Source organism: Alligator mississippiensis, chromosome 1 (assembly GCF_030867095.1).
Source record: "Alligator mississippiensis isolate rAllMis1 chromosome 1, rAllMis1, whole genome shotgun sequence".
In the NCBI taxonomy this organism is placed as follows: domain Eukaryota; kingdom Metazoa; phylum Chordata; order Crocodylia; family Alligatoridae; genus Alligator; species Alligator mississippiensis.
Genome location: NC_081824.1, coordinates 19960624 through 19984167, shown reverse-complemented (window position 1 = coordinate 19984167; position 23544 = coordinate 19960624). Strand labels below are relative to the sequence as shown.

At 46.3% G+C, this 23544-nt stretch overlaps 1 long non-coding RNA gene across 1 annotated transcript in view; it reads right to left on the bottom strand.

Moving 5' to 3' along the window:
* Window positions 1–23158, bottom strand: part of LOC109281680 (uncharacterized) — a 36728-nt gene extending 13570 nt beyond the window's left edge. Inside the window, exons 1-2 of the long non-coding RNA XR_009461486.1 lie at window positions 23002–23158; window positions 22796–22914 (exon numbers count right to left, since the gene is read on the bottom strand). This is a non-coding gene — a long non-coding RNA (uncharacterized LOC109281680). The remainder of the gene's footprint in view (window positions 1–22795; window positions 22915–23001) is intronic.
* Between the last annotated feature and the right edge of the window lie 386 nt (window positions 23159–23544).

Here is a 23544-nt window from a genome sequence, read left to right as displayed (position 1 = left end):
AGCGAACACAGGAAGTATGTGCTGAATCAGACCTGTGTTCACTTCATTCAACCATGTCTACCACCCTATGCTTTAAAGCAGGGCAGTCCAACTGGCAGCCCCTGGGCTCCCACCCAGCTGCAGCTCTTCTATTGCTCTGGCTGCAGAAGCAACTGGGACTCCATGCTCCCGCTCCCTGGCCATGTCCACAAGAGCAGGGGTGTGCATTTGCAGCAGCACAAATTGTAGGGGCACCAGTGGTGACATGTGGGGGGGGGTGCATGTGCACCCCTGAGAGCACTGGTGCACCCCCTCACAGCCAGCGCTCCCCACTTAAGCGATAGGCAGGGGGGCAAGAGGGAGTGCTGATGCCCACCCTGCAAGCACTGGCCAGAGAGTGGGGGCGCCAGGAGAAGCGCCGCTGGCACTTCCAGGAGTGCCGCTGGCACTTCTGGGTGCCCTGCTTATGCTTCTCAGGTGGCAAAATTGGCTGTGGGGGTTGCTGATCAGCTGCTGAGGGGGAACGTCCCCCCTCCTAACACAGGAGGCACCAGTTGCCCATGAGTGGCCCTACTTTGTGCCACAGTGCATGCCCATGCCCATACACTTTGCAGCAGGATGCAGTGTGCTGCTGCTCCATGTGCTGTAGGGGAGGCTGGCTGGGGGATAAGGTGCCTCAACATGGGACTAGCTGGCAGGCAGCTCCCTTGCTGAGGCACCCTGTGCTCCAGGCAGGTGGGGAGCAGCATTGGCTGGGGTGCAGTGTGTCTCAGAATGGGGGAACAGGCAGCCCTGGACTGGCTGCTCTCTTGTCTCAATGTGCCCTAGCATAGGGGGCTCTGCTGTGGAGTTGGCTGGGGCACATGGGGCATATCTACATGTTCGCCTCTGTGCATGCCTCCTTGGCATGCTTTGCGCCGCATTTTTTCCCCCCCATTTTTTTTTTTTTTTTGCTACCGGAAAATCCTAGTAGCAAATTTTGCCCTGGCACTGCAAATTAGCAGCACCATGCCTGGCTTAACACATACATGGTTTGTGGCACTGCAAAAAGGCTTGTGGCATCACAAACTGCATGTTGCTGTATCATAAACCACATGTGTCTGCACATCTGGATCTGGCCCCTCTGGCTTCCCCTTTCTTCCCCTGCCCCAGGGGCAGGGTAGTGCAGCCTGCAGGGGAGTCCACAGCCCAAGGGTGCCTTAGTAGCAGGGTGCATCAGGACAGCTCATGGCCAGGAAGCTAAGGGTAAGGCTGGCTGGACATGGGAAGCAGTAGAGGGGCTGTTGTAGAGAGCAGTGGCAAGGTGAGCTGCACAGTGCAGCAAGGAGCAGCAGTACAAGCTGCCAGTGAAAGAGATCCCAAAACCTTCTTCTGTAGCTTATGCAGATGCTGAGCTACCCTTAGAGTTATTTCCCCCTAAGAGCAAACCTAAATCATCACCTTAACAGCAAATTAAGCTGGTTTCTTCTTGTCCTCTGCATAGTGCAGTGGGCACACTGAACAACTGGCCGCAACCACCTTCGTAACACCCTTTTACATATGGGAAAATTCTTATCATGTCTCCTATTTGTCTTGTCTTTTCTTTTCTAGGCTAAACAAATCCAGTTCTTTCAACGTTCGTTCACAAGTCATATTTTAAAAAAAACCCTTTTAACATTCTTGCTTCTCTTTTTTGGCCTCTGTCCGGTGTGTCTACCTTCTTCTTGAGGTGTGGTGTCCAAAACTAAATATGCTATTCTAGCTGAGGCCTCCAGAGCATGGACCAGTGAGGAATACTTTCATTTTCATCCCAGCACTAAATTTGCCTCTCCTACAGTAGCACTGCTTTGACTCCTGTTCCATGTGTGATCCCACAACAGCTTCCCCAACACTTATTCCTTGTTTTGTATTTGTGCATTTGGTTTCCCATTCCAGAGTGGGAGGTTTAATCCTGATCAATACTGGATTAGGCTTTGTTGATTTCAGCCCGTTTCTTCAATGTTCCTCTCTCCAGCATTAAGGTCTAAGAAGTTCTGATTCAGATATTGTATCCTTTAACCCCATGCTCAATAGCTATGGGTGCCCTTTTCCTCCACGAATTTGCTATAACATAGCATCTGACCCAAGATGGACTTCATCTAGACTGTATTTCCCTGGTATATCTCTGATGCTGTCATGTGCGATGGTCAAGAGCCTTAATGAAGTCAAGTTATAACACACCCATTGGCTCCTCTTAATCCAAAAGGCTAGTTATCCTGCCAGAGAAGGAAATTAGATGGGTTTGACATTCTTGTGTTTGACTAGAGGGCTGAACTAGATGATCTTGTGAGGTCTGTTCCAGCCCTACTTTCCTATGATCCTAAGTTTGTATGTTGGCTGTCTCTAACAACTATAGGTGCTTCTAAATTGATTACACCACTATCTTCCTGGGAATCATAGCTAGGCAGACAGCTCAGTAGCTCCCTCTCCACTCCCCACCCTTTTTTTAAAGATGACTCTTTGCTCATGTCCCACTCTGAGACCTCCCCTATCATCCGAGTTCTCACAATCACTGGTGGTTTAGAGATTACTTTGGCTACTTCCTAAAATACTAAGGTGAATTTCATCAGGCCCTGCTGACTCAAAGATGCTTAACTCTATATTCTCCCATATAACTAACACCTTTTCCTTCCAAAACCCAGCTGGGGAAAATTGGGGTGAGCATTATATGCAAGGAAAAGAGATCCCCCATGGGGGGTGGGGAGCAGTGGCAGCATTATTACCATGGCTCTAATTGTCATGATTGGACCCTGGAGGACCCTTCTTCCCCCTGCTGTGTGCCAGGTCAGGCCAGTATGCAAGTTGGTCTGGCACACTCTGGCTCCAGAGCCACAAGCTGGGTCCAACCTGGTGCACCAGGTCTGGGACCACATGTTGTCTCTGGGGCTGCATGCTGGGTCAGGTCCAGCACATGGATCTGGAGCCAGTGTGTGGCCTTGGACATGGCATATAGCACTGGAGTCAGTGTGGTCTCAGACCCAGTGTGCTGAGTTCAAACAAGCACATGACTCCAGAGCTAGCACAGGGGTCAGAGTTGGCTCATGACCCCCATCTGGTATGTCAGGTTGGTCTGCTGGACCCATCTAGTGTGGGGCTGGGAGAATGCTTGGTTGCCTAGCTGTTGCCACTCAATCAAAGGTCCTTTTTTCAGGATCCCCTTCAAAATCAAGGTGTGTACTATATACGGTGCCTAAATATTTATGCTTCAGGGCCTAAACTAGTTAAAGAAATATTGTCTCTCTCCCAAAAGCACAAGACTGAGGAGTTCAGGTCTGCTACAGAATAGCATGTTTGACCTGGGGCAAGTCACCTGTAAATCTGTGTTTTAGGTTCCTATGAATCTGGCTGATAATACTCCTAAACCCCAGAATTGTCTCAGGAGGCTAAATCCATTAACATCTGTAAAGTATTTAGGCATCTTTAAGAAGAAAGGCTATATATTTTTCTGAGAACTGAGAAGTTATCGTATTTGCATGTCACAGCCATTTTAAGCCATCTCTATGGAAATATATTTTTGAGAAGTGTCCCCCACCCCTGCTCCTGTCCTTCCCCTTTTTTCCTGAGGATTGGGACTTGAAGGCTCTTTCACAGTCTAAAGCAAAGAACATGTTTATTGGTACCAGAAAGCATGATTTAGTAAAACTATTACTCATTTCTATTTATATTGCTATGCTTGTCATAATCTTTTAAATTAGAGTGAACAGAGTCTAACAAACGCATATTTCTAAGTCAAACAAACTGAGGCAATAGTTGTGAGTGGGGAGAACCACTCTGTTCATTTTGATTAGACTTCACTGTACAGGGACCAGTGCTAGGAGAACTGTCTACATTTCACAGTAAGCAAAGCAACTGTTCGCAGTTCTCCACAATTTATTGTGATATCAGCAATGCTTATATTCAGGGGGCTCGATCCTGAAGCATTTATGGCCTGCATACGAGGGAAAATTATTCCAGGATATGGTAAAGAGTTAAAGTAGTATGCACAAAGCCCTAGGAGTGTACACAGGATCCTAGGAACCCTAACTCCCTGTGCACATAACTGTAGGAAAGGATCAGCATCCACATGGAGACCTCTTCTGGAATAGGGGTGCTGGCCATCACTCCCAAGTAGATAAGCTCTACGTCTGGGCAGCCACCCAGCTATATTACAGTTCCTTTTATTTCTGCAGTTGTTGGTGACTGAAGACTTTCACACTGGAGATCTGTCCCTATTCCAGACATCAGTGTTTGGCAAGAGGTGTAGATCGTTTGGTACAAACCTCTAACATAGAAAAGATAAGCTGCAATTTATAGACTTGTAATAAAAAAGATAGACAGGAAGGGACCTTGAGAAGTTATCTAGTTCAATCCCCTGCCCAAGGCAGGTTCATTTCAGTCCAAACCATCCCAGACAAATGTTTGTTTGACTAGCACTTAAACTTCCAGGTAATCCGTTCCAATGCTTTGATATTAGAAAGGCCTAATAAAAGGTATAATTTCTGAACCAAGACTTCTAGACTTGTGCGTTTCTTGATATTAGAAAGAATTTTCTAACTTAACCTAATCTCTTGTTGCAATTTAAGCCTGTTACCTCTTGTCCTATAGACACAGGGACCAATTGCTTGCCATCTTCTTTATAATGACCTTTTGTATTTAAGGACTGTTTTCAAATCTCCTTTCAGCTGTTTTTTCTCTGGAGTATGAAATCCCAAGTCTTTCTGCCTTTTGTCATATGTCAGGTTATCTAGACCTCTAATAATTTGTAGTACTTTCCCCTAGTTTCTTGAATTTATCTACACCTTTGTTGAAGTGTGTTGCCCAAAACTGGGCAGAGTTCAAGTGAGGCCTCAACAGTGCTTAAAAGAGTGGGAAAAGTCGCTTCCAATGACTCACATGTGACATCCCCGTTAATACCTTCTAGGGTGCTACTGAGCTTGTGTTCACTCTAGCACTTGGGTCCTTTTCTGAAGTACTGTAGCTTAGCCAGTCACTTCCCATTTTTATTTGTGCATTTGATTGCTCCTTCCAAGTTTAATTTGCATGAATCCAGATATCCCTCATTCCAAGCAGGAGAAACTGCTTCAGTACAAATGACAGGTAACTGAGCTACATTAGGAGCTAATGCAGACACTGAGTCTCCGGGTGCATCTCTTCTAGACAAGGGGTCTGATTAAACAGTTAAACAGGAAGGGGGCACCTTTAGTAGGCCATAACGATTAGGTGCATATTATTGTGTCTCTTTTTGTGCTAAGCCTGCAAATAAAGCTGAGTACAGAAAAATGCAGACCTGAATACAGCTTGAGCTCACCAGACAAATTGTCAGCCAGTTAAACCACGTCAAAGCTTCCAGAACTTCAAGAGACCGAGCCCTATGGACAATGCTCCGCATATCAAATAAAGCTTGGCATAGTCCACTTGACAAGGATCTTGTGTGCCAAAATGCCTCAGGGCTACATTAGACAACCCACAGGAAATGCTCTGTCATAGTAAAACTTCAAGCAAGTGGGAGTGCTAATGATGAGAGCAGCTGGGAGGGAACACAGCGCAGACTTAATGGGGATGTTTTCCAGAAGTCCTTGCTGAATCATTGTACCCTAGGTGTGTACTCTTGCACAACAGCTGCTTTGGGACAGGATTTCAGAGTCATGAAATACCATGTGGGGAAACTTGACACTGTGCTTCCCAATGGTGCTATTTAAAGAAACAGAACAAAGCCATAAGCCAATGAAGTCATTCCCTGATCCATCATGTGGATATGATGAGTTGTCTTCTCTAGTGTTATTTTCAGCATCTGACACAATAAGAATATTTTCAGACTGTGCAGAGGCATTTTGCAGATGGGTGGCACTGATCTATGTGCGATGGACTTGTGTACACAGGGAGGCTATTTTTGGAATGAGATAGGGTTAGCGTAGAGTACCAAACATATTGGGGAGTAACTTGCCATGTGGAAACTTAATTTCAGATTAAGAAAGCCCTCATAGGGTGCTCTGAAGAATACAGCATGGGGTGCTATGGTAGCATAAGTATTCTGCAGTAGCTGTGCTCATCAACTCAACCATGCAGACGGTTCCTGATTCCTTTCTTCTTTTGTTGCTTGTTGTTGGTAACAGTGCTGGGCAAAACCAGAATATGCACAACAGGGACTGGTCTGAAGCTCATTGAGGTCCTATTAAACTCAGCTGGTTTTTGGTCAGGCACAGATGATACTTTGTACTGCACTATTTCTATTTAAACACGCAGAATAAACATTTAGAAACCACCTTCCAGTAAATATCCTAGATCTGGACAGAGAGCTGCTTTTGAAACTAATCCTCTCTTTCACAGTTGCCCCGCTCCTCTTCTGATACTTTTGGCTAGTAGTTCAAAGCTGGAGTATTCGAAGGCTGCAGTTGTTCACTAAGCAACGTCACTGAATAGCCAGCTAAGTGTCTTGTTTATCCTTTTTGCTTCTGTAGGGCCTTTTGGCCACACACTAATATGTGCGAGATCATGGTGACACCACTCCAGCCTCTTACCGTCCCCATTCATATCCATTGTGTGCCAGCCCCAAGATAGTTCTGGCTAGCCTTAGTGTGAGCTGTATATTTTTGAATCATGTTATTCTGCTGTAAGCAATCAGTGCATCTGGCAAAGCACGTTCCCCACCCAGACAGTTGCAAATATATAGACTGCTCTACTCGCGTGTGCAGATCTATGGGAAAACATTAGCTTAGTTTCTTTATCCTTGCTTCCCTGCTTCATTCCATCCAATCTGATCTCCTTAGATGAAAGATAGTATCCTGGAGTGGGCTGGCTCTTTAACGGGGATAAAATCAGTCTCACCTGGGCCCTATCAACTACTTCCCTTGGTGATGGGCCTTCTTATAGAAAGTGCAGCTTCTGTTAGAAGCCATCTGGCTAGCTCAGATAGAGGGGTGGCCTGCAGATGGATGGAAAATATCTCTGGGAGACCCAGGAATAACTACCTGCACAAGGAGGTGGGTGGGTGGGTAGATGTGCTCTGTATTGGGTCAGAGAGACTATTCAAGAAGAGGCATTGGAAAAGGCCTAAAAATAGAGCAAAGTGAAAAATGGTCTGGGGAAGTGAAGTGGAAGGTCTGAGTAGATAGCCTTTTGCTGCTTGTGACAGAGGTCCTGGGCTGAACTCAAAATGGAGGAGTGAAGACTTTCGAAGGGAGCAGGTAGATTATAATGAGCCATGAAGTCAATTGACTGCTTCTACACTGCTGACGCTGCCAAGCAGTTGGTTTTAAACTTTGGGGTCTGGGACAGACATTGCATAAACCAATTTGACCCAAATCAGTTAAATCTGATACTACATTCAACCAAGTTTATTTCAAACCGGTTTCAGCCATTTTCAAACCGGTTAATGTGCACTGAACATCTGTTCTGTTAGAGGTTTAAATCAGTTTCTGATCACTTAAACCGGTTTGTGTAATGTCTGTCCCTAGCCTGGGAGGACCAGGAATCAGAGGGGGTGCAAGTGCACCAATGCACCGCTTCCCACCCCCAGATCTGCCCCTGACAGAAATAGGCAGTACCACCCTTAGTGGCAGGCAGTGCCCAGGCAAACAGCTCCTCCTCATTGTGGAAAAGCTACTAACCCAGGAAACCTATAGCAGGACCAAGCAACAGCCCCAGTTCCCTTGACTGCCAGGCCAGTGTTTTATCACAGGAACGATTTTTTTTCTTTCATCACATCGTTAGTACTATGGTGAAGTGGCATCAGCTATTGGATTGAATGCTGCTATTTGTGCATCTTCTGCATGAGCAAATGCACGAGGACTGGATTGATTCCAAAAACCTGCTGAGCCCCATGCAGACCTGGCCTAGAGAAATCACCGTGGCTGATGAATGAATAAGCAATCTCCCCCTTGCTGTGCATCTTGGATGTACTCGTTCGGCCGCTCCCTCGGGCAGCCTGACAGGACTGGATCACTCCGACAAATACATTACATGCAAGTGTCAGTGACTGGCACAATCATTGTCCCTCAGCTGGCGAGAAGGAGTTCAGAAACCTGAGCCTTGGAGGGAGGGAGCAGACACGCCAGCAGCGTGGTTCCTCATGCATACAGACGTTCTGCCTGCCAGCTTTAGTCACGCTTGCCCCTTCCCCTTGAAATGGAGCGCTCCTCTGCCACTTCGGCTTCTGGCTGGGCTGGATTCCATCTACTGAAGCTTGAACCAAAGGGACTACACCTGCCAGTCCCCGTCTCATCCCCTTGCGGAGATCTGCTGCCCATGTGAATCAGGAAATACTGGTCTTGCCAGGCTTTTCGACAAGGTCTAGAAATCTAGAAGGATTTGCCTTGCTTAGGTAAAAGCGCACCCACAATTCCTAAGCAATAGGATCACTCTGCACGGGGAACTCCCACAGCCGCCCCTGGCAGAGCGTAACATCCACAGGAATGGTAATGGATTCTCCTCTGCCAGCTGCCCGTGACAGCAAACACTAACAGGACAGCAAGGTCACTTAGCAGCTCGCAGACCCCTTCCATGTGCTAGGCTTAGTTAGTGGGATTAACCACTCATTTCAGGAAATGAATGTCTGGAACATGAATACAAATTAAGAGCTCAAAGAAGCGAGGCAATCGGGCAGTTAAGATGGTAGCAATTCTGGTTAGTGAGTTTGGCAGAAACTTGTCATAATACAGTTTAATTACTGTGGGCGCATCTACATGTGCATGTTAATGCACATTAGTTTATTTAATATGCATTAAAGCATCACTAAAAGCCATGCTTTTTAATTAATGCACATTAAAATAGGCTAATGCACATTAAGCATCACTTAAACCATGGGTACCTATCATGAGCAGCGAGGCTGCTCTGACATGCTGTAATTAGTGTGTTGGAGCAGACTCAGTTAAGCTGATCTGCTGGAGTATGGCAGTTGCTATGCTCCAGCAGGCTCCTGTGTCCTGTGTATCAGCATCCCCATGCTTAAAAATGGTGGCAGGGGCATTTGAATTAAAGCCTGTCAAATGAGCTTTAGTTCAAGTGTCCCCATGGCCATTTTTAAGCATGGGGATGCTGATGCAGGAGAGACTGTGGCACTTAAAGTGGCTTTCAGAGGTAATCTAATGAAAGCTCCATCTCCCCCACCTCCAGAGCATGTGTTAAAGTGGCTGGAGGTACTAGATTTAATGCACATTAACTAAGGCATGTTAATGCATGTGTAGATGCACCCACACTTCAGTAATGCCATGGAGTATGGCAGACCTGTTCCAGGTGCATTGTGTCTTGAAATGGATGCTCCTGGGTGCAAACTAATAAGCATGCCTGAGAGAGAGAGATGACTATTGGCATAAATCCAGTACCCCACCACAGTGTCTATGTTGCATGTGTTTTGAGACCTGGAGTGCTATGTTTCATTTCAGCTTTCCCTTGAGTGACCTTGATTCAGTAGAGCTATGCATGCTCCTTGCATCTCAGCCCCTGCATCTGGAACTTGAATAACAAACTTGTCTTGGAATTTAGCTCTTGCAGGCTGGATTCACTGAGTTCCCTGCAGCTTATAGAGCCACTTCTCTGAGCAGCAGCATCTTGCACCCACTCTGTATGGGTGCAAATATATATTCAGCAGCACTTTTTGCCTAGGGTAACTCAAAGCACTTTCCAGTGAGAGTTAAGGATACTTCTCAGTGACAGCATATGGCAATTTATATAGTGGCTTAGTGGAAATGAAATCTTTAAGCCATTGCACTTTGAGTGTGGTGCTTGTTTCTGGGTTTTTTTCAGCAGCAATCCTGGACATTATTTTCTGGGGAAATAAAATCCCTATCTATTGCAAACCCTGCTATTATATGCTGTTATCAAGTTGTACTCGGGAGCTTTCTTTATGACAGTATTTACCCAAGTAGGGTACATGGTGATCTTCTAGAGGGCACATGAGAGAATGGAAGAGAAAATATAAATGAAAAAAACATAAGAAAAAAGAAAACACTAAGGGCAATTCTACAGAGTTTCTTAGCCTGCTGGAGAAGTTACTGAGTAGTTTCAGGGACATGAAATATTATTTATTATCCATCTCATGGAATCAGAGGGGCACACAGCAGTTCAGAAACTTAAAGGGCAAAATGACCCAAAAGTGTTTGGGAACGATGGCTGTCTGGGAATGCGACCTTGGCCAAGACTCTGTTCAAAGCACGTGACTGCTGTTAGTTTGTTAAACAAGGCCGTGCTATTGACTGGTGCAGAGCCCTCTTACCACAGGGACTGGCCATGTTGCCTCCTGCATTCCTTCTTAAATAGACTGGTTCTCTCAGACGGCAATACAATCTGAACCTGGTCCTCTCAGAGGACGATGCCGAACACTGCTACTGTGCCACTGAACAGGCCCTGACATCTCACTTATTAATGGAGCAGTATTCTGTCAATACAGCCCACTTATTCCATACTGATATGCTTTGCTCGTTTTCTATTCCCTGCTACACACTTACCTGACTGAGTACTCTCTAAGGGCACTTGTATATGAGACAGGGGTTTAATTCTGCCTAAATTGAAGCAGTGGTTTTTTAAAAACACTGCTTCAATTTAGGGCGAAGTAAACCCCCATGTCGTGTACACCTGTGTCAGAGCCTGATCCTTACCTGCCTCTCCAAAGTCAAGGAGGGGAGAGTGAGCTTCTGGCGGGCAGAGCAGTCCCTGAGTTGTGTGGGGTGGGGGGGGAGGGGGCTGATGCTTTCCTCCGTAGCAGCAGTGGGCCCCCCCAGGTGGCACCTGGCTCCAGCAGTTCTGGGGGGCACTGCAGCCACAGAGGAAAGCTCTAGGGCCCCGTGCAGCTCAGGCAAGCAGGCAGGCTCGGTGCGGGTGGGGGGTGGAGAAATCAGGATCGTCATTTTTTTCCTTCTGTGGAGCCAGCCTTCCCAGGCTGCAGCCAGGCTGCCTGCACGGGCTGCCTGCACAGCCCCTGAGCTGCACGGAGCCTGGTGCTTCCCTCTGTGGCTGTAGGGTAGAAAACTAAAACTCCTCGGAGGTGTTTTACTTTGCTGCATCCCAAAGACATTTAAGACGCATTATGCCACTGAATGTGCTACAGCAGCTGGAATTAACGCACAATACACCGACGAATGTGCAAACAGCAATGCTATTAAAGTGGTGCAAAAGGCATTTAACCCACTTTAAACCCGCTTTAAAGTGTCGTCTACAAATGCCCTAAGTTCTGTTTGTCTAAGCCTGTCTGGTGAAAGAGATGCAGTCTGCAACTTTTCTTCACGCATTGTAACTGCTGTGGAAGTTGAGCGTATGCAGGCACGACTCACTTCAGAACAGGGCCTGGGGGAAGAGTTATCGTTCTGAACATATGCTCCATCTTTAAGGTTTTACAGCCTACTGGGACCACGATTTGAAGATGAAGGACATGTTAAAAAAATTGGGATGACAAAAACCCTAAAATGCGAAAAAAACCCAAACCTAAATGCCATGGAAACATCCTGCTTTTAGAAAGATAGGACCGCTGCAAGAAAGAGAAGTGTAAATACCTGTTTTGGTAACTTTTGGTTTTGGTTACAAAAACAAACTTCCTTTCTCTGTACATTTCCTTCACAAAGGAGGTAATATTAATCACACAGAGTGGATATAGAAACAAAAGAACGCTGCATTGGGAAAGTTATCCCACTTTGACTTCTACAACAACAACAAAATGCGTAAGTGCTGGGAGTCAATAAAATAAATTTACCAGCAAGTGCAGAAATTCTTCGAAATATTAGGAGTTGTTGTGCTTGCCCTTGGAGTTCTTCAGTGAGTTTATTTGTCCTCATTAACATAACATGTGACAGCAGAGTAGGATGGAGAGACTCCTCTCTAATCAAAGTCACTTTGAACAGTATATATTTTATTGATGAGGATCAGGCCCTCTTGTGTTCTTCTTTAAGGTCCCTTGACAGTCTCAACAGGGTAATGTAATATTTGTGATCACTTTAAAGCTACTTTACACTAGGACTTAAGGGGGTGGTGGGGGAGTGGGATAGCCAGGCTTTGTTAGGTTATTTAGCAAAACAGCAGTACTGGAACAAATATTCCTGAATAGTTATTTTAGTACATATCTGCTTGGGGAGTGAATCATGCTGCATTAGAAAGACGCACACTTATTTCAAAGTAAGTGTTGATGGAGGGAGTTGCTCTGGGTGTGGACGAGCCCTCTGCCTTCTGCCCTTCTCAGTGCCTGCTCATCTGTGTATTTGTGGGGAAGGGGCAGGAATGACTAGTACCTCGTGTGCCCCCTTACAAACTGGTGGATGGTGATTAGGGAAGTGGTTGGATTTTTGGTCAAAAGAACACTAATGGGAACAGGGTACAGCAGGCAGTTCCTCTTTCTTCCTGCTTCCCAAAAACCTTCACTTTAGGCTGAGGAAGGATTGGATCTTGGGTCCTGATTTCCAGATTAATCTACAGGGTTTAATTTATGCAGTTATAGGGAATACCTATGAATGGAGCTGACCCTCTCCTTTTCCCTGCCACCTACAGCAAAGTAATCAGACAGTACGACAGCTGGGTCACCATTGAGCTGGCTCCTTTTCAAACAAGTAACCTTGCCAGAAGGGCTCAATATAGCATTAGCAATTCTCTAAACCACCCAGCTCCTCTCCATCAGTGAGCATTTTTATAGGATAGCTGAAGAACAGAGTAGAGATTCTTTAGGGACCTTTAAATATCAGGCTTGTAAGCTTAGGCATTAATACAAGTAGTTAATCCAAACCACTGTTAATTAAATGCCCAAGTGATATAGTAGCTACTGGGCAGGACTCGAGCAGGATTTATGAATATAGGGCAAAAATAAGTTTGAGATGAGAAAATGGAGTGAGATGCATATATCTCTGTTGCCGGCAAGGAGAAAAGTTTAATTCCATCCTAAAAACTGTGTAAGAAAGGGAAGGACCTTCTTTGTGACAAAAAGCTAAACAGGCTGTGCTTTGTTGCCCCAAAACAAGGGAGGTTGTTTTTTTTAAGGCCTGGCTCAGAAACATGAACAAGTAACCGAGGACTGTATTGTAGTCAAACTGTTCAAGGTAGACTACGAGCGACCGTTGTATAGACGTGAAGGAAGCACTCCTTTCTTGTACCACTGTGGAGATGTGTGATTTTGTCCTAAGGTGAAGTCCTTTAGTCCATGCTTTGTCATCTCTATAAGTATATTTTGGTTCTAGAATGACTTCATAAATCCTTCTAATTGTGGTTTGCTACATTTTGGCTCTGACAATACTAGTTCCAGTTTGAAGGGCCCTAACAGGCAGCCCAGCCTGGACTAATTGTATAATTGGCCACACTTGCTTTGGGGCTCTGACTGGGAGCCCCACCTCAGCTAATGAGCCAGTTATCTGGCCACTGCTAAGATCTCCAGGTTGGCTTCTGGGGAGAGCAGCCTCCCAATTTAGTTCCACTTGTGGATCCCCAGAGCTATGACTTGGAAGGTAAAGGAGTCTGTAGCTTCATTCTAATTTTGATTGATGGTGACTGACCCTAGCAATGGAGAATGGACTACAGAGTTGGACAATGGAGTGGGGTTGGGCAACAAGTGGGAGTTGGTGAATCGTTGGCAGCAGGAGATGGCAAAAGAAGATGAAGGATGGGAACCAGAGGTAAAAATGCAGGCCGCGGTGGATGGTATTCGACTGGTGGTGTATGGACAAAGGCTAACGGTTGCAGGTAAAGGCGGTGTTGGCCAATTAAAGGACTGATGATAACACAAGCAAAGTGAGCAAGTATGGTTTTATGGAAGATGTTTTATTTAAGGCTCCTAAAGTGCTTCTGGAAGACTGAGGTACCTTGATTGCTTTTACAAATTGATTAACATGGGAGTTCATGTTCAATGATACTGAAGAATCAGGCCAATTTTGGGAGATGAGAAATAGCCCAGAGCTGAAACTTTTCAGATTCTTATCAGACGAAGCAGCATGAGGAAGAACATTCTTACTGTAATTACTCTCGGATTTAATAATGGCAGAAGATATTAAGTTATGGTTGGAAGGTCACACCAAAAAGGTGATATGGGTGGATAAAATTAGGGACAACTATGGGGTGTGGATTAGGTTGTGGCCAGCTACAGTGATTTTAAATGGGCACAGGAAATCCATTCGATTTCCAACAAAGACATAGGTTGGGAGTATGCCCCCATGCCTCCCAGCAGGCTGCCAGAGAAGGCTGAGCCCAATCAAGGAGCTAGCCACCTCTGATTGGCCAATACAGCTCCTTTTCCCAACCCTACCTGCCCCCCCCAAGCAGCTGGCTGTCAGTGGGAGTGGGGTGGGGGGGAGTGAAGGCCCCTGCCATGCACTCCCCCCACTCCCCAACCTGAGCCAGTATAGCTGGGGGAGCTTGCACAGTGGGTGGCTTCCATTCCCTACCCTCTGTGACCACTGACAGCCAACCACTCGAGGGGCGGGGGGGGGAGGGTTGGTGTTGGGGAGAGGAGCTGCCCTGGCCACCCTGGTCAGGCAGCAAGGTGGAGGAAGCCCCTGCCACACAGGCCCCCTCCAGCTCTGCTGGCTCAGACTGGGGCTGGAGCCAGCTCCCCACCCTTAACACCCAGCTGCCACTGACAGGTGTGCTCAGCCAGAGCAGGTGAGCACAGCTGAGGCTAGAACACCACCCTGCAAGAAGGGGTTGTGGGGGGGGACCTGGAAATGCAGCCTGGGATGCCAGGGGTCTGCAACTTAACTTGAGTCAGTATGGGATCTGGTACAGAAGTTCAATAAACTGGTCTAACCTAAATCACTTAAGTCTAATATTACATCCATCCAGGTCTATCTTAGACCGGGTTCCGCCACTTTTAAATTGGTTTATCTGAGCAAAACCTCTGTACTGTTTTGGGTTTAGACTGGGTTTTGGCCACTTATGTCAGTTTGTATAATGTCTGCACCTGGCCTGGCAGCCACCTCCTTTACTCCCCTCTAGTAAAGGGAGGGGGGCAGTGACCCTCAGTGTAGAGTCCAGACTGCTACTCTAAAATGTTGAGTGCCATTGACCTACTACTCACAGCTATGCAGAAGTAGTTACAATATGAAAGATACAACTAGCTTGGATAGTCCTTTGATTTCTATGAGATTATCACCCTCTGCCCTGTGTAAGGCAGGTTATTTATTCATTACACCACATTATAGCTAAATATTTCTCAGCCTCTGTCTAAAAATACTAACTGTAGCACCCACAAGCAATCTGTTCCTTGAAGAGTCCCTTCTGTTAACATGAAACATTTTCTTCTGTACAAAAATAAATATAACCTGGACCCCAAACCTAGGGACTTGCATCTCAGCTAAACAGAGGGACCCTTAAACCAGGAACTCATAGCAGTAGCGAGTGGCTGGACACATTTCAAGCCAATCTGAACATCCTGGACAGAGTTCCCTGTCTGTGTAAGCTGCTGTTGCATCTATGTTGACTTAATGGGGCTCAAAAGCATTTATAGCTAGAAGCTGGGTTCAAAGCCGCTTTTGGCTATTTGTAGAATTTTAAGTTAGAAACTTCACCTACTGTGAACTGTTCAATAACCCAGGCCAGGACACTTCACTGGGTTAACGTTGTGATAAGGGTGACAACTTTTTTGGCTAATGTCTAGCTTGCAAAATGTCATCCAACTTGATTTGAAGACATCAAGACAGAGAGAATCTGCCACTGCCCTTGTTCTAGCGGTTACTCAACCTCAGCGTTAAAAATCTGTTTCTTATATTTACTGGAATTTGTCTGGCTGCTTTAGCTTGTCTGCTTTTCTCGGCTGGGTTAAAGTGCCCTTTAATGCCTGATATTTTTTTCCCATGGAAGTTCCTACACACTACAAGAAAATCACCTCCCGGTCTTTTTGGTAAGAAAACTGACCTGTAAGACTCCAGACTTTCTAACAGTCTCTGTGGTTTGTTTCTTTTTGCTTTCCACTTTCACTTCTTTTTCCACAGCCAGAAAACAGAACTGGTCACAGACTTCCTTAAGAAGCATCAGCGCTATTATACTTACTTAAGAAATATATATTTCCTGACTTCTTCAAGCATTTTTTAAATGTGTAAGCAAGGGAGGAATATCAACCCTTTTTGCCACAGGCTGTCATTGGGTTGAGCTGCTTTACTGTTATGATCACTACAATCTTTCCAGGACATGGTCCCGCATTTTGTAGGGAGAGACCAAGCTAGACATACAACTTTGCATTTGCCCCTCTCAAGCCATGTTTTATTTGTGTGGGCCCTGCACACCAAATGGTCCAGATTGCTTTGTAAAACTGTCCTGTCCACATGGTTATTTACCATTCCCCCAATTTGTGTATCCTCTGGAAATGTCATCAGGAGTGGGCCAAGGACCAATCGGTATACCGTCAAGAATGTAACTACAGCATCAATGCACCTTTCTGTGCATCTCACATGAAAAAGCAATTACATTCTCCTCTTACTCTCTAGCAGGGGTATCAAACTTGTTAACTTGTTTGAATTGCAGGACTTCTCACCCACTTTCAGTGATAGGTTGAGTGGTGGAAGTTAACTCCTGCAGATACCTGCAGGGGGTTTAAGATCATTGCCACTCACTTTGCCACCAAGTTCCCAGCCCCTCAAGGAGCTTTTCAGGCCAGATAACATGACTATAGGCTCGATCCAGTCCACATGCTGTATATCTGACACTCCTGCTCTATAGAGCTGGACTGCTGTGGGTGGTGGCAGATGACAGAACAAGGAGCAATGGTCTCGAGAGGTTTACCCTCTCCAACCCCCCAGATCCCTTTAGTGCACATATTCCTATTCTCCCTTCCTCCTTTACTTCCCCTTACCTTAACTCAGGACCACTTCACAAAATAACCAGGCCAATCTTGTTATTAAGACTCTTTTAGTTTCTTTTTTACAGTGTACCTCTGTGGCTATGCCCTCCTTGGTTTTCTGTTCACTCCCCCTGCCTTTCCCCACACTATTACAAGAATCTGCATCCCTGTAGAAAGTAAAACCAATCTTCTTTTCACACATAAAAATATAAAATCACTAATAACACCTACAATATAAAATGTTTCCCAACACACCATGTCAAAGCCTGTTATGCATAAAGTGTGTAAAAACATTTAAACACAGTATGAAAAGACAACACTTTAAGATCCATAAAACACGTACTCAAAACACAACAGGTAAAAAAAACAACAGCTCAGTCCTAGACTCTGGATGTGAATAAGATAGTCCAATCTGTCTTTCTGAATGTTTTCACTGCACCATCGTCACTGAAGTCTTCCCAGTTTTGGCTAACATAAAAACAGTTCATTCATTCCTAGTGAGTAGGACTAATGGTAAACACAGTCCTTTACAAATGGTAATGGTAAACAGTCCTTTACTGTAAAAGTAAGTCCCTCAAAATGATCAGGTTTCTTAACTTCCATAAACTCATTTTAAAACATAGTAAAAGCACCCATGGGTACTCTTCATCTGGCCTTTTCAGGGTAAGACCATATAAAACCATATCTTTTGATAATGTCTGCACAATCATTGTCACACAGATCAAGTGAAAGACCCTTTGCAGTCCCAAAAGATGTGGCCCGCTGTTTTCTCCACCCCACACTTTTCTCTGGACACCATAGGGTTCTGCCCAGGCCCCATTTATATTGCAGTGACCTTGCTAGTATTCATGCCATGCTTGGATCATTCAATATTGCCCCACTCAGCCCCTCTATATGCTGATATTGTATGCTAGAACTCTTCCCAAAGACAACTTATCTCTGACTGTAACTTTTATATCATTCATATATAGGGTACATCAGAGATCCTGCCTGCACACCTCTGGGGTACTCGTACCCCACTGATTACCTTCTCTCTACTTAGCTTTTGTGCAAGTGGCTTCATTAGGCAAATAATGTTGGGGACAGGGAACAGCCCTGTCCAGCCTTGGATAATATCCTAAAAGCTTCACTTAAATGTCCACTGGTTTTCAGTGTTTTTATATAGCCCATATAAAAGCTCTATCGACCCAATGAACTTATTAGAAACCCCCCCATCTCCCATAAAACCTTAAATACAAATGTGTGTGCCACCCTATCATGTTTTCTCTAAAACAAAATTCATAAGAGCCACCCCCAGCTTCCTCTCTCTACAGTAAAGAAGTGTGTCCTGTAGTGCTCACAACCCATCTATGGCTCCCACTCAGGCAGGGCCGTTCATAGTTGGGGGGTGAATCGAGGCGACCGCCCTGGGCCCCGCGCTTTGGGGGGCCCTGTGGAGCTGGGCTTCATGTCCAGCCGCTCGCTATCTCCCCACCCCACCATCGCTGCCGATGGTGACGGCAGCTTCTTCGGGTCTGGGGCGCGTGGGATTGGAGCAGGGGCAGGGCCCCGCACCCTGCTCGGATCGGCTCTGGTACAGCACATGCCTTATCTCCATGTATAACCTGAGGAAGTGCATCCCTCATCCTTAAGACAATAGCTTTGTAAATAATTTATAATCTGTATTGAAAAGTGTCATCAGATCCAATTCTTTAAAGACTCTCCATTGCCCTTCTTGAACAATCAACAATAATGCTATCAGTAAAAACTTTCCCCTCCAACCCCTTCTCTAAAATCTTTTCATATACTTCCAACAAATATGGCCCTAAGGGACTCCAGAGTCTTATCTACACTTCCACCAGCAGCCCATCCTTGCCTGGGGTCTCTCTCTTCTTAAACAGTTTATGGCGGTCTCCTATGTCTTTTGGCATCATCTCCTTCTCCATTCTCCAGGTGTCCCCTTCTCACACCTTCCTTTCTAGTTCACCCAATAACTCTTGAACCCTCCTTTCATCCACCTCCTTCTTCTGGTATAAATCCTCAGTCTTCTTGCCACCTCTAGTATCTCGAGTCCTGCTCTTCCATTTGGGCTCCTCCCTCCTATTAGATTGCCTTGCTCTCACCTCTTACCGACTTTATCCAGGCAGAGAAGTATGGGGACCAGCCCTCATTTACCTTCATCCATGGGGCACTTTTTAAAAACATTTCTTGTGCCTTATTTAAAAAGCGCACCTTCATGGCTCCTCACTTTTTCCCATCTTGTTTTTCATGAGTTACCCCCTCCCCACTTCCTTTAAAAGCCATCAACGTTATCTTTTGTAGCTTCTTAAAACCCTCCATCCTTCTGGCTGAAATACTTTCCAGCTCTCCTCTTTACCATGAGCCACCACTCCTCCTTCATTCTAGAGCATCTTTTTAGGGTGTTTCAGCCCGTGTACAAACTTTAAAATCTCTGGCAGCTCTTCCCAACTTCCAAACTCATACATTCAGCTTCCATTCCCCTCCCCTCTTGTGGGGAGCCTGTTTTGTTTGTAAAACCACACTCAACATAAAATGGGTAGCAAAAATGCTGGCAAATCTCTCTTAGTCATGCCCAACACCCTGGAAATAAAAGCTTAACCCTTCTGCTGGGTACTGGTTGGCAGCAACAAGGGCCAGGTTCAAATTTCAGGGTACCCAATCAGTTTTCACTGTGCCTCCACCCATAAATCTGGGATCACTGAATTTGGCTGCGGTGTCCCACATAAACAAAACCCCCTCCTTGCAAGCAGTGTAAACACAAAAGGACAGATTTATTACAGAAAACAAAGGAAACACTAAATGCGATTCAAACACTTTTTTAAACTACAAGGTATAGTGTCCTAGTTTGCACCCCTTTTTGGGAGACTCCACTCATGCCCAGGCAGTCTGAGTGGAGACTCACACAAAGGGTTAGTTCTGGCAGCCTGCACCCCAATACCTACTACTCAGCAACAGGCTGGACAGAGGACCCACACCAGAGAGACTTCTGAACTGTTCCTTGGGGTTTGCTGCACCTTGGGGAGCTGCTGGTGAGTGTAGGTCCTTCTGCAATGCCAGGGGACCTTTGTTACTCCCTGGGAAGCTGTAGGACACCAGCCTCCACTTCCACGTGGTGGCTTTGAGGGGTGACTTGTGGCTCCAGTCAGCATACCACCCCCCACAATTCCTAGTCCCAGTTCCAGAGCTCTGCTGGGGCAGAACGGCTGCAGAAGAACTCAAGAGGAGCCAGGTCCATCTGTACCAGGGCCTGGACTAAGCAACAGAAGAGGGCCAGGCTCTGGCCCTAGCCCATAACTTGCCAGGCTCCAACCCTGGACAGTTTGCTCCAGGGATTAATACCTCCATAGTACTATCCCACTCAAACCCCAGAAAAACCAAAAGACGGCAAGGATGAAAGAAGGGGAGAAAAGAGGAGTCTCAAGCCCTGAGACAGACTTTCTCTCCCTTTTCACATAGCTTCAGCTGACTTTTCTAGTGAAGAGATGGGAGGTCCCCACCCCTTCCATGGGCAGCCATTCACCCCAATTTCTATTCAGCTCCCAGCCCTGCAGCAACCTGCTCCAGCTGCAGCTGGAAGACTCCTATATACCATGACATGACATCTCCCCAAGTATCCAGTCGGGGTTTGCTAGCCTTCTAGCTTTTCTTTCAACCAATTAATTTAAAACAGGGGTGGGCAATTATTTTGGGCCGAGGGCTTACTGAGTTTTGGCAAGCTGTTGAGGGCCACATGGGTAGCCCCACCCCCTGACAGGTGCCCCAACACCTGGTTACCATCTTGGGACCGGAAGTCCCACCCCCTAACCCCTGATCTTTGCCACCAGAAGTTCTTCCCCTTGCCCCCAGAAGTAGTCCTTTCAGCAAGGGGTTTTGCCATCTCAGAACCAGAAAAATACAAATTATATTCTAAAAATTGAACATCTGCAATATTCATTAATTTGATTAAAAAAATATTTTTGTCCTGATTTCTATGTGTTTGTGTAGCGTACATAGAGGTGATTGCACAGTAGCTTAACATGAAGTCTTACTCTTGTATACTGTGGGGGGTAGGGGCATGGGGGGAGTATAAGTTTGTGGGGATGTGGGGTGTGGGGGAGGGTGTGAGTATGGGATGAGGGAGCATGTGAGTGTGTGTGGGGATGTGTGGGTGGGTATGGGGTTTGTGGGGGGGGTGGCTGGGGTGTGTGAGAGGGGGTGGGGGTCTGCGTGTATGGCAGGGTGTGCTTGTGGGACTCACCCTATGAACACGCGCTCTCTCTCTCTCTCTCTCTCTCCCTCTCCCTCACTGCACACACTCTGCACATCCCACACTACACACACACTCTCTTTCTCTCTCTCTCTTTCTCTCTTTCACTGCTGTCTCTGTCTCTCTCTCCCCATCCCTCACTGTACACACACACACACACACACACACACACACACACACACACACACACACACACACCCCTCTTGCTCCTGGCCCTGGGGATACCAGTGTGGCCCTGTGGTCCAGAGATGCAGCCTGGGGCCACGTGATGCTGGAGCAGGCACACAGGACAGGGAAGCAGTGAAAACTGCGGCAGGCAGAGGCTTCTGGTAGGGCAGGGGGGCAGGGGTGGGAGGGGCCTGGGGGTGGAGCAGGGCCAGTCGGCCTTGTTGCTGGCTCCTGCTATCTCCCCTGGGTCCTACTGCCCCTGTCTCCTGTCATCTTTGACAGGCAGCCAGGAGCAGATAAATATTAATTTTCTAATTTTTTTTAAGGGCCCCATGGACCAGATAAAATGGCATGGTGGGCTGAATTCAGCCCACAGGCTATATTTTGCCCACCCCAGATTTAAAAGAACACTGCCCAGTCTATCCAATCAGGCTAGGGATCTGGTTTTACATGACTGAACAAGGGTGGAGGGGGCATATGCATTAAAAAGTTCAATCTATGAGTCTGTCACTACTACCATCATCTAGACACCAAGGAGGACAAGGGAGAGAAGCTGGGCTCCTCTTTCAAATCTCCTTTACATATTTTAGCTTGCTTTGTTTCCTTCTTTTTGGATTTTTTCCTTTGGTCAAAAGGCATCTATGTTTCTCCCACTTCCTTCTCCTTCTCCTCTTTATCTATTGCCTATGCCTTTTTCCCCTGCTTTATCTTCTTCCCCTGTTCCAGGTTCCTGCCTTCTTCCCTTTTCTCCACCTCCTTCAATATCACCATTTCCCCCTGTTATGTCTTCCTCCTCTTTCAGACCACTTTCTTGTGGCATCCCCTGTATCACTTCCATTTCCTTCTCTGCTTCTTACCCTCTCCTCTCCTCCTGTCCCTTTTTGCACACAGTGTTCTCTGTTGTTTCTTTGCACTCCCCTTGGGGTCCAAACTCCACTGGAGTGGGATCCACTTGTAAAGGACTTGATGCATGTCCTAAAGATATGCCCTTCCTCCCTGCATAGGCTATACCTGCAGGCTGCTGGGCAGTCGTTAGTGATGTGCCCTGTCTCCCTAAACTTAAAGCAAACCACCTCTATGCAATTAGGTACCTGTTACCCCTCCACCCACAATTCATGGGCTGTCCAAAATAGATAACGAACCCCCAGTGTATCCCTAATGTAATCACCGGGGTAGGGTGAGGGTGGAATTTATAGGTATACATCGTAAACCTGATTCTGTTGAGTGATCCTCCATCAATCAATATAACGATTATATGTACCCTAGTGGCTTAATTATCACAACCCAAACGTGGAAGGTTTGCAATCACTGGATTTGGAATGAGGGCCGAGTGCAGGGTCAGTCAGAGTAGTTACTCCAGTAAATAATGAATTCTGGGAGATCATAAAATGCTTGTTGTGAATGAAATGCAATCAAATGATGGCTAATTATTCCAGCTCTACTCAGGTTTACCATTATACGTACACTGTTCCCACTCATATTGAGTGTATTTTTTTTCTGCTCATTCATATGTGTTTATGACTGCTTGGATCTAATTGAAAGCACAAATGTCTCCAACTAGCTGAATCAGCCAGCCACGGTCTAAGTTTCACAAAGAGAGAGTTGTAGCTGAGAATCTTATGGTTCAGCTCCTAGCAGTGTGGGTAGGGCAAGGCTTTCATTTGGCTCACCTGATATTCTGCTGATTCAAGTCTGGGCTGTGGTATGGCGTGCAGAACGTACACGCGGCACGCCCAGCCATCGGAAGCCCTGGAAATTGGTTAATTCCGCTCCAGCGTCTGGCCTCCGTCTGGAAAACACAACACAGGGTGCTGCTAACACCTGGGTAAAGTACAGGAGAACCATCCTGCACATTCCTATGGGCTCTCACACAAACCTCAGGAAAATACTCCAGCCCTCTCAGTCTTCAAAACACGTCTGTTTGCATCAACTGCCCCATTGTGCGGGCTCTGCTGTCAGGCACGCCTGGTAACTCGCTGTGACTGCTTCTGTGGTGAGAGAGAGCCAAGGGCTGTTCAGCTGTACAAGTACAAGGCACAGACAGACTCAGTCAACTCAGCAAAAAATACACTGGAAAAGAGAATGCCTTGTCTAGGAGGAGGATATCACGTGGGATGGTGGTGGATTTTCATTAGGAAGTGGTGCACCTTCTTTTATGGTGGTGCACTGGATCAGACCCAGCTTGGGTAATTGGTATGTGCAAATTGTTTCTAGCTCCTGGCTGGTCCTTAATGCTGTCAAGTCTAGGTAGACTGACCAAGTGAATTGCTTTATAGTATCTAGCAAATGTGAGCACCACAACTGGCACAGTGTTGGAAGCTCAGTAGCAAGAACATGAACCAGGAAAAAAGGAAGAAAGAACCCTAAAAGTTGCCCCTTGAGGAAGTGGCTGCAGGTCAGGCTTGCTGGGCAGGATGGG